Here is a 12454-nt window from a genome sequence, read left to right as displayed (position 1 = left end):
TGGAAAATAGTCAAGACCTGCGGTATCAGCATACACGCGGTTTGATTGGCTAGCGCTTGTACTGGCGGGAATTGCATAAACAGGATTTCATTGGCTGATGCCAAGCATCGAGCCTCAAAAGTTGAAAATTGTTCTACGTCACCCCATTCAAGTGAATGGGCGAAGCGTTGAAAGCATTTTTCGATGCCTGTAGTGTCGACGGGCCGTTACTCTAAACGTGTAATAACGTGCTTTAACCAGTAGGTGGTTTGGGTTAAAAAGCTGTGAAGTTTACAGTGTTAACAAAATAAAATATATTGCTGTTTCTGGTTTAGTTTACGACAGATATATTTAGTTATTGTTTTGATATTTGTAACACAAAAACGATGGAAAAAACCCACAGCAACACAGAAAAGATGGTCTTAACATGACCCAGCGTTCTAGCAGTTAATAAAAAACAATAATATCAAAACAAAATATTACTACTAACTTTATTGTCAAATTCAAACTGAACGGTAAAAGAATAGTTTCCGGTCTATTCTGAGCCTGATCTCTGTAGATACTGTAAATAAAAACAAAGAACTATGACAGATGTGTAATATATTTAATCCGTGTATCTACCGTCCAATTGTTTTTCTTTATTAAACACCTAAACGGAACAGCGTTCGAGAGGCCTTTTTGCTTTTTGCTTTTTACCTTACTAAATGGTCTAATGGTCATCAGAGCCGGGCGAAACTCACGGAAGTGATTTCAAAACAAAAGCAGTCGTTTGCTAAAAATCACACTTTGAATCACAACAGTATCCTGCTGAAGGACCGGTGATTATTATAAACAAGGGGAATTTAGCGACACTTATTGAGCCCAGAAAATGGATGTTATTAAGGGCTGTAAATATAATAAGCCTATGTCTAAAATGGACAACATTGTTCGGAGATTTAAACTATACAGCGATTCTGCACTGCGGTCACTCGGCCGCCTCTCGCGTTTCTTTTTTCAAATCAGCTTCTCTTAATTATTCCTGCTATATTTGACGAGTGAAACAAATATTTGTTACCACAAGTTCTTAAGGAAACTGACACTGTTGGACTCGGTTCTAGTTTGACTTCTACCAGAAATAAAATGAAGTACTTTTACTGTGTACTTTGTGAGTAATCCTCTGTCAAAGTCCCCTCCTTAGTACATAATGCATGTTTTTCTGCTATCTTTGAGGAATGATACAAATATCAGTTTACAATTAGTTCTTAAAGAAGTTGATACTGTTTGACTTTTTATTAGTTAGCCTACTACTTACAATAACTTGAAGTACTTTTACTGTGTATTTATTGAGAAATACTCTGTCAAAGTCCCCTGCTGAGAACAAAATCAAGCCACTTCTGCTAAGTTTGATGAGGGAATTATTTTTTGTAATATTTATTAAAATGTCACTAGTTATTTAAACAAACCACTATCTGAGGATAATACAAGCAACCATAAAACACCCTTTACTAGAGAGCAATTGAAGCCCATGAAGAATGTATCCTTCCACAAATCTTTTCAACTGCTGCAAATTAGGGCACTATCTGTGCAGACAATTTAAAATATTCTTCTTTTGCAGTATTTAAAAAAAAAAAGTGTTCAGAAAGACTGCATCAATTATATGCTATATATATATATAATATCAATATTTGTATTAACTAACCAAAGTCAATTTAAATAGCGGGCATACATGTGGTGTTTGATATAGTTTACGTTCAATTTCAACTATTTTAGGCAGAACAATGTATATTGACTAAACCTTTTTTAATAATTTACTATAATTTAGAAAGGTTTTTGTGAGAAATCATTTCAAAAGTAAACTTTCTTTTCATTTTATATTTAAATTTGAAATGTTTGCACACAACATCATTAATTTATACATTTTTATCAATTTTTTTAAAATTATGAATCCATTTATTTTATTGTATTTCCTTGAGGCTGGGGAAGATATCCAGCATGTAGTTCAACATGCAAATGTTCCAATGCAAGTAAATATAAATGTAACATGGAAAAGGAAATAAAATAGGTTTCATTGGAGGATGTGGATTTATTTTCTCTCACCTTGTAATTACACAATCAAACCATCAATAATTTAGATATGGCCTTCACTCACAAAACATTTTTTGTTGAATTGGACACATTTTTCGAAGCTCTATTGACTGACATGCAATGACTGGGACTGATGGAAGAATCTGCGAGGAATTAACTAGGAGCAGAGAAATAATCATATTTTAAAAGACAGCAGGTTCATAAGAGGCCAACAAGAGTGACAGAGTGTGTCAGTGTGCTGAAGGATAGACCAGCTACCCAGGCCAGACTCTAAAGACTTTCCATGGGGTAAAAATGCTGCTGCCGGAGTACTGACTGGAAGTAGTGCTGATATCAAGTCTACCATCCTCTTAAAATACTCTGTCCAACAATATCAGTCTCATGAAGAAAGGTTTTTTAACACTTATTCAAAAATAGCAGAGAAACATGCATTCTTGTTCTCAGGAGGGGATATTGACAGAGGATTATTGGAAAAGTACCCAGTAAGTACTTCATTTTATTTCTGGTAGAAGTCAAACTAGAACCGAGTCCAACAGTGTCAATTTCCTTAAGAACTTGTGGTAACAAATATTTGTATCACTCGTCAAATATAGCAGGAATAATGAAGAGCAGCTGATTTGAAAAAACAAACGCGAGAGGCGGCTGAGTTGACCGCAGTGCAGAACCGCTGTATAGTTTAAATCTCCTAACAATGTTGTCCATTTTAGACATAGGCTTATTATATTTACAGCCCTTAATAACATTCATTTTCTGGGCTCAATATGTGTCTTGGCCATTTTCGTTGTGATCGCTAAATTCACCTTTTTTCTCTTTGTTTATAATATTATCACCACTTTTGTTTTGAAATCACTTCCGTGAGTTTCGCCCCGCCCCTCGCTCCAATGACCATTAGACCATTTAGTAAGGTAAAAAGCAAAAAGCAAAAAGGCCTCTCAAACGCTCTTCCGTTTACGTGTTTAATAAAGAAAAACAATTGTACGGTAGATACACGGATTGTAAAGCAAGCACTGCTGAATAGGTATTATTTAATCTTTTCCGAAACGTTTTTTTTCATATGGAATGCAGTTGGAGGTCAACCAATCACAGAGCTTGAGAACTAATCACGGGGTTTGTCAAACAGAGCACATGGTGTAGTCCTAAACGATAGCTGGGGATTCTGGGTAGTGTCTTCTGCCATCCTTTACTCCGAAAAAATATTTGTTTCTCCGAATCGAAGGGGAAAAATACAAAAGCATTGCACACAATTTAAACCAATCAATGTTGTGTAATTAACAAGCATAATCTGGTGTTTTTTAGTCGGTGAGTAGTGCAGATATCACTGTAAAATCAATCGACAGTAAGGGGAATACTTACTTCCGGGTGTACAATTCTCCGTTGTCCAATGGGAACGGACGCTCACATTGCCTTTAAGGGCAGCCGACACAAACGAATGCCGAGTTTCCATGAGCGTCAAATCCCGCCGCAGATGGGAATACATTGCAATCAGTTGAAAGCTATTTGCGTCCCTTTATGAAGCTGAAGGAGTCTAGGAGCGTCACAACTGCACGCCACGGAACCCTGACCAAGCGTGGCTCCTGGACGTTTATGGAGTGAGAGTGTGTTGCCAGAAGTCATAATTTAAGGGGTCATTTCACAAAAATGTCTCCCCCCGGAGGATCCCCCCGGACCGCCCTAGTATGGTTTGGTCACCATAGCCCCACCAAAAATATTTTCCACCAGCCGCCACTGCGGCAGACTATTCAAAACTGAACTCGAACGCCCCCCCAGAACTACACATGCTGGCTATTGTGTTTCGCAACATGTTCTCTATGGCACGTCTCTACTGGGAATTGTAGTTTTAAAAGACGTTTTCGTTTTTCTCAAAATTAGAAGTTGACAGTATTAAACTGTGTACAGCCCTGGAGGTTTAGGCGATAGGAAACACATTGGTGTGTACAAATTTAAAACATGTAATTACTAAATGGGTGAAAATCGCTTGTATCCATAATGGGCAGCATTAATATATACCCACATGACAGCTCATTGTTACTTTGTAATTCTACTCATCTACAATTCAGAGGTTAACCTGGTATTTTTACTCCACTACATTTATTTTAGTTACTTTGCAGATTCTGATTAATGATGTGAAATATAAACAACCCTTAAAGCAGACTTTAGTTACACCTATGTACATTTCAGGGAAGGTGATTGTCAAGTGCCAACAATCAGGAGAGATATTTGATAGTTGGTGCTTGAGAAGACTAAACATTTATCTGCAGATCTCTATAAAGTATATGCATTACTCTACTACTAATAGTTCATTAAAAACTGTATATGATGACTATTTTGCACATCCCTTTCAAGATTTCAAGATTTTCTAAGGTTTATTGACATATCATATACACAACTACGGTGTAGTTATGCAATGAATGAAAAACTTGGGTCACAGGTTCCTCAACAGTGCATTACAAGACATCTATCAATATGTGTGTGTATACCTCCACCATTAAACTGTCATATTCTGCACATTTCTTATACTATCTACATACATAAGAGTATAATTAATGTGTATAATATCAGTTAAAATAAGTGCTTCAACATAGTTAACATTGCAGGAAAGCAATATATTAGACGTTAAGTACTTTGTCAGGCTTAATATTTATCTGTAGATAGATACCCCCAAAGCTTTTTTCTTATTTGAAAGAAGACCTTAAACTAAAGTATTCTTTAATGTGTTAATAAAGGTTAATTAGATTGTCTGTTTTGCACATCCTCATATTAATATCTTTGTACATCCTGCACTAAACTGTTTTATTGTAGAGATCACTAACAGTATCTTCTTGATTTTTTATATTCTATATTTCTATCATTGACCTTCTACTTTCCCCCTATGAAAATATGTACTCTTAATATTTTGTTCATCAAATAACATTATTCAACATAAATAATTCAATAACGTGCTTTAACCACTAGGCGGTGCACACAAGGTACACCAGAGTCCTGCATCGGGTCGGGTATCCGTGGGTACCCGACGGGTGACCCGCAAAAAAGGTGATTTGCGGGTGGTATTTTTTCAAACGCTTTTTTCCGGGTTCGGTTCTGGGTAAAACAAAGATGATGCGGGTCGGGTGGCGGGTGTTGCATAATAAATATATTTAAATAATAATAATTTAGTTTAATGTTTAAATCCTCAGACCTCTCCTCCGCGGGACCGAGCATAATCATAACCTCTGCAGCGCATCTATCTGCTGCTGAGCGCGCCACATTCTGAATGGCTGAGGTGAAGCTCTCTAGCGGAGAATACAGCATTTTCAATAACTCTTCCTCAAGAGCGAAATCCAAAATCTGGGAGGCTTTTGGTGTCATCCTAGATGGAGAAAATAACCAACCTCCCAGGCTTTTTGAGCCAAATATGCAACTGCGTATGTTAATAATTGCACGTTTTTACTGCTTATATATATGCGGGTTCGGGTCGGGTTGCGGATCTTGTGCCGGCGGGTCGGGTCGGGTTGGGGAACTAATTGGCAATATGTGCGGGTAGCAGGGCGTGTTCGGTATTGCACGTCGCGGGTGCGGGGCGGGAGCGGGTCTTGAAAATCAGACCCGTGCAGGACTCTGAGGTACACACACTGTTCACACAGCATACTAATAATCATTTTGTATTATTAGTGTAGGACACTTATGTATGTATAACTTCTCAAGATGTGTAGTTTTATTCATGTTTTTACATAATTGTACAGGATATTGCTATACTGTTTCTCATGTTTTACTTCTAACATTAATATCTGATTTGTAAAACATCAAAGACAGAAAGGTATATCCATCATTTAATGGTAAGCTATTGAAATCGTGATTCCATAGATGTGTCTCCCATCACCCAAATCCCCTGACTATTCTCTCAACTCAGTATTTACATTTTTATATTCAAAGAAAATCAGTAATATCTTTAAAAACTACAAGTCCTTTTCTATCAGCTGTGCACCGTTATGGTGTAAATACATGGGCGTAGGAAGCATCCTGAATGTGGGGGGGACATTTTTAACGGGGGATTTGGGGATCCCCCCCCCATGAAAAAAGAAATAGATTTCCTCTATTCTGGTGTATTTTATCAGGTGGTTTGATGTGGCTATGCTAGCATGAGGAAAATTATGGGTACATTTTGTAATTTCATCCAGTAGTAAAGAAAGGAAACATATTTGATTAATAATTCAGAGCCGTCTTTGAATTAATAAAAAGCAGTTTAAATGCCCATTTTTTTTACATTTATATACAACAATAAATATTTGTGAGTGCATTGAGAGATATTGTTGTAGAGAGTCATTTGTATATAAATCGCAAAATACATTTGTGAATCCTTCTGTGAGCATTTATTAATATTGAGACTGATCTGACTCCATACAGATGTTAAGTTCACCAATGAACATTTAAGTCAATGGTATCATTGACTTAAATGTTCAAATACATGTTGCTCTTCTGTCTATATTGGTCATATGATGCCCCTTGACTGAAATGTTTCCTGTTCAATATCACCACTGATTTCCTTAAAATTCTGGGATGAGAGTCCACATCACAATTTACTCTAAACTGTCATTTCCCTTTCATCACTCACCTCAGCAATGGACCTCTCTCCACTGTCCCTGTGTTCTGCCTCTGACTCACTCTCAAGCGCCTAGATGTCAAGAGAGGTGGTGAAGTGATCATTATTTATTGAGCAGTATACTCTTTCACATTGAATCATAACAAGTCATATTGAATGTAAATACAACTGACTCTAAAGTAAGTCCCAGTCTGTGACATTGGACATTTTGAAGACTCAAAGTCCCAAGCAGTAGGTAGAATATTAGCTAACTCCGTGCTAGAGCTTTTCTGGTTCAGCTCCGGTTTCCCTTTTCTGCTCCTGCTTTGTTCACCCCACCCAGAGCCCGACTGGTGCTGCCGCTGCTGCGTCATGACGTCACCGTTTACATCGCTGATTTGCTCTCCAACGGCGTTACAGCGCTCACAACAACAACAACAACAACAACAACAACAACAATGGGGGACTGCGTCGGGTCGATGATCGTGTTGCTTTTAATCACACGAAGCCAGATTAAATTAAATAACAACTTCTCCAACCTTATGCTTTTCTCCAGAGTGCCGTGGTTAATTGTTTATTAATTTGTTTTAGCGGCATTTACCGACCGCTGCAGTGCTGGCTGAGTTTATTCTCCCGTTAGCTCCCGGTTAGCTCACACTGCAGCGGCCGCTCTAAAGTATTCACTGTCCGACTGTCACACAAGCAGCTGATACATATCCCCAATTCCCCTTAAGTAAATGTGTGTCAGTCTGAATTGACGCTGTTTGGCATCACAACGCTGTTATGAAAGTTTCTCTGGTATAAAATGGGTGATGTTAGCATAGCAACCGAAGCTAAACTGACTACTTGCTATTGCTATCCTATTGTGGCATAAACCGTTTTCTACAGGCACATTTTACCGGCGTATTTTTATTATGATTCTACTAGTGCTTATCTTTCTTACAGTGCAGACGCTTTTCTGCTTGCTCTTGCCTCTGCTTACTTTTTATGCGGATTTTCCTATTCTTATTCTCTGAAAACTTCGAGCAGCGGCTCCTGGACATTAACTTATCACTGGGACAGTTAATCTTCGTAAATAGACGGAGGGTTTCAGCCATATTTCAAAATTGTTATGATGACCTCAGTCTTACATTAGCGTGGCCTAGGGACAGCTAAAGCCTGGTAGGCTACTGCATGCTATTTAGCTTAAGCTAAGAGTAAATCTTTTCCATGGGATTTGGGAGGACGAATAACAGGCAGAGTCCAGCGCTCTGAAATCTGTGATGCGACCGGCTGGCCTGCATTGTTATCACCCAGGAAGAGCGCGTCTTCAACCCCTATTCATACTAGGAAACAGCCATGGACAGCTGCTAAAGGGAGAACTACAAACAATCCTCCTAAACCACCAAGTGTGCCAATCCAGAACAGATACGCTCCGCTGTCCGAGAACCGGAGATCTCTTTCTGATGACCTGGATAACCTGTCCTCTTCACACAGCAGGGTAAGGCCCAATAGCTACTCCAAAAGTAAAAGGCTAGAGGGAAAGCTAACGACTGGGCCTGAAACTCTGATTGTGGGTGACTCTGCTGTAAGAGATGTAAAAAGTCTGTGTGGTAAGAACATCACCAAAGTACTCTGTTTTCCCAAGGATATGGTCTCTGACTTGGCTGAGAAGATCCTGCATATTGGGGCTGAACATCCGACTGTGAAGAATGTGGTACTACATATTGGAACAAATGATGTTGTGAAACAACAGTTAGAAATGGTGAAAAAAGACTTTAAATGTCTGTTGGAAACTATAGGTTACTTACGTAACCCCAGTTCTCAGAGTAACATGAAGTGAGATGTCTCACTATGGGATGCGCCTCAACGCGTATTCAAACAGAAGCATCAATCTCATTACGCCAATCCTGATTGGCTGGTGATCTTGACGTCTACGTCAGGGAATCCACCCACCCTTTAAGTAGCTTGCGCTACGTTGCAGCGTCATTCAAAATAAGCACCTCTTCTCGCTTCGCCTTAGCAAGAAGGGCCGTCTGGTGAGACATCTCACTTCATGTTACTCTGAGAACTGGGGTTACGTAAGTAACCTATAGTTCTCATTCATAACACTCCGTTCGATGTCTCACTATGGGATATTAAAACTCCCGTATTGCTAGACATGCTTATCTCGAAAATCACCAAAACAACCAGAACTTAACAGGTAGAAAGAACCCTGTCTCAACACGGGGCCCAGCACTGCGCGGGCCACACTTGGAGCAGAGACATCTAGCCTGTAAAAGCGGACAAAAGTGAGCGGTGAGGACCAGCTCACTGCTGCACAAATGTCTTGGATGGAAACACCCTTGAACAAAGCCCAGGATGTAGCCAGTCCACGAGTAGAATGAGCACGCAGGCCCGTTGGTGCCTGCAAACCCTGACTCGTATAAGCCAGAGCAATCGCTTCCACAATCCAGTGGGAGAGCCGTTGCCTGGCGTTGCCGGGCTTGACCTGTTCATATAGGTGCGTAAAGCACGGACTGGGCACAGCAAATTCGGCCGCTGTTCCTCAGAGGAACACAGTGGCGGTGGAAATGCCTCAATGTCAATGGGGGAACATGAGCCAACCACCTTAGGTACAAAGGCAGGGTTGGGCTTCAGCAACACTCTCGTTGGCCCCGGGGCAAACTGAGTGCATGAAGGATGTACAGAGAGCGCATGAACGTCACTGACTCGCTTGGCAGATGCCAGAGCCAGTAACAACACTGTCTTCAGTGACAGGTGTTTCATGTCAGCTTCTTCCAGGGGTTCAAATGGAGGTCGAGTGAGCCCATCTAAAACCACTGCCAAGTCCCATAAGGGCACCAGTGACCTGGAAACAGGGAGGAGCCTGCGAGCCCCTTTCATAAAACGGCAGACCAAGGGATGGTGGCTAGCCGTCTTTCCCTCAAAGCCCACATGGCATGCAGCAATAGCAGCCATGCACACTTTGATCGTAGAGAAAGCTCTGTGTTTATCAATCAAGTCCTGTAGAAATGATAGAATCACCCCGACAGGACATTGAAAAGAGATGTGTCCCTTTTGAAGGCACCACTCCTCAAACACCCTCCACTTACAGTCATAGAGGGGCCTGGTGGAGGAAGCTCTTGCACTCTGAATAGTGTTTATCACCTTCTGAGGGAGTCCCACTGTATTCAGGTTATACCACTCACGGGCCAGGCCCATAGTGCCAAGCGCTCTGGGTGTGGGTGAAAAATCACCCCCCCCGCCTGAGACAGTATGTCCCTGCGTAGCGGGAGCTGCCACGGCTGCCTGCACAGCAGCTGATATATCTCCGCCAGCCAGTACATTGCAGGCCAGTATGGAGCTATTAGGATCAGTGTGTGGCGTTGTTCTATCACTCTGGCCAGAGTTGGGGGTATCAGAGCCAGGGGTGGGAACGCGTACAGAAGGACCGGAGGCCAAACGTGCGAGAGCGCGTCCACGCCTAACGGTGCGTTTAAATCGCGCATTGAAAAGAACAGCTGACATTGAGCGTTTTCTTTTGATGCAAACAGATCCACCGCGGCCCGGCCGTAATGCACCCACAGCTGACTCACAATTATTGGATGTAGAGTCCAGTCTGCATATAGTGGTGCACCTCTGGACAGCAGATCTGCCCCGAGGTTCATCACTCCTGGTATGTGTGTCGCTCTCAGAGAGAGGAGACGTCCGCAGCTCCATAAGATCAGTTTGCGTGCCAACATGTGTAACTGGAGAGAACGCAAACCCCCATGGCGGTTTATATACAATATTGTGGTCGTGTTGTCTGTCCTCACGAGGACATGATGTCCTCTGAGAAAAGGCAGAAAGCGTTTCAGGGTGAGGAACACCGCTAAAAGCTCCAGATAATTTATGTGTGATCGTTGGAGGTCTCTGCTCCAGAGACCCCTCACAGGTCGACCTTCGTATATACCCCCCCAGCCCGTCAGACATGCGTCTGTGGTGACCACCTTCCGCGATAGGACAGCACCCATAGGCACGCCCCGTACTAGAAAAGTCGGGTGCAGCCAGTGGCGCAGTGCCATTACGCATTTCATAGTGACCATCCCTCTCCGCGCGCCATGACGCACCGGGTCCAGTCTGAGGGCAGCTACCCAGCGCTGAAACTCCCTCATGTGTAAGCGTCCCAGTCGTACCACCGGGATGGCTGACGCCATGAGCCCCAGTAACCGCAGACATGATCTGAAGAGAACATATTTGCGTGGCTGGAAATGAGCGAGGCAAGCCCTGAAGGCTTTAAATCTCTCTGCTGACAGGCGGGCTGTAAAGGGCACCGAATTCAGGCGTAGGCCCAGGAAGAGTACAGTCTGGGCTGGGGACAGCATGCTCTTTTCTGTGTTTATTACGAAACCCAGGTCGAGCAGGTGTTTTACGAGGACATTCGTCTGCGTAATAGCCTCTTGCTCCGACTGTGCGAGAAGGAGCCAATCGTCCAGATAAGTTGCCAGGCGAATACCCTGTTGTCTTAACGGGGCTATCGCGGCTTCCGTACACCGTACAAACACTCGTGGGCTGAGAGACAGACCAAAGGGAAGTACTCTGTACTCGTAACAGACACCCTGAAAGGCGAACCTCAGATATTTCCTGTGTGGATAATATACTGGGATGTGGAAATACGCGTCTTTCAGGTCGACTGATGTGAACCAATCATTTTGGCGCACGAGACGCAACAGAGATGTGTGAGTGAGCATTCTGAATTTGTATCTTTTGAGATATTTGTTCAGAGCCCTCAAATCTAGTATAGACCGAATTCCGTTCCCTCCCCATTTGGGAACGAGGAAATACTTGGAATAAAAGCAGCTCTGACACTGTTCGGAGGGTATTATAGATATAGCCTTTTTTTCTAGTAGCGAGATAATATCTTGCTCCAGAATATGGGCCGACTCTCCCCGGGCTTGCGAATGCAGAATGCCCGAAGAGTGAGGGGGGGTGACAGCGAATTGGAGTCTGTAACCCTGTGCTATTGTCTTGAAAACCCAAGCAGAATCTGTGAGCATCCCCCACTTTTTGCTTCTCAAAGCGAGTGGAGATGTCACATCCCTTTCGTCTGCGCTCTGTGTCTTTATTTGTTGTGTTATGGGGCCCTCTAGTGTCTGAACACGGTGGTACCCCAGGTTGACAACCCCGGTCGACACTGCACATGCGCGTGGCGGTGATGCCTTCACAGCCCCGTCCATCGTCCGCCTTCTGAGAGAGGCAGCAGCCACTCTTAGAAGGGGGCTAGACGTCCAGAGGTTGCGCTACACTTTTTCGCTGCCTGTCATTATAAAGGACAGGATCGTAACATTTCCTTCAAAATCCATTATTATCCGTCGGTCTGTACACAACTGGGGGGGGGGGGGGGGGGGGGGGCGGAAGAGCAAGCTCGTGAACTGTCAACGGGGGGGGGGTGATTAGCGCCGGTGTTATGCCGTGTTGTGCATGCCCACTGCACCTCGCGGGAGCGCACCACAGCGTAAAGCCTAAACTCCCAGACATTTCAATGATTTGTACGGCATAGTTAGGTCTGGAAACGACATATTGGCATAACACCGGAGCCCTGCTGCGGGGAAACTTTGGCGCTGTTCTGAGTTTGTTCTAATACGTCAAAATGACGGACTGCTTTCATATTTCCGTCATTGTCAAAAGAATTCCGTCATAGACGGAATATATTCGGTTAACGCGACCTCTGTAGACGTCAGACTGTTTATTGTTTTTTTTTTCATTTTTATTGACTGCGCCCTTGGCTTTAAGCCTGGAAACGACAGTGGAAAATGATTTATTAAGAAACAATAGTGATGACATGTGTTTGTGTGACTTTTGGTCACACAATGTTAACTCCATTTCCCTCATGGCGCGAACTTGAGGATGACGTTC

This window comes from Notothenia rossii (assembly GCF_949606895.1).
Source record: "Notothenia rossii genome assembly, chromosome: 8".
NCBI lineage: Eukaryota > Metazoa > Chordata > Actinopteri > Perciformes > Nototheniidae > Notothenia > Notothenia rossii.
Note: the sequence above shows the minus strand (reverse complement) of the source record.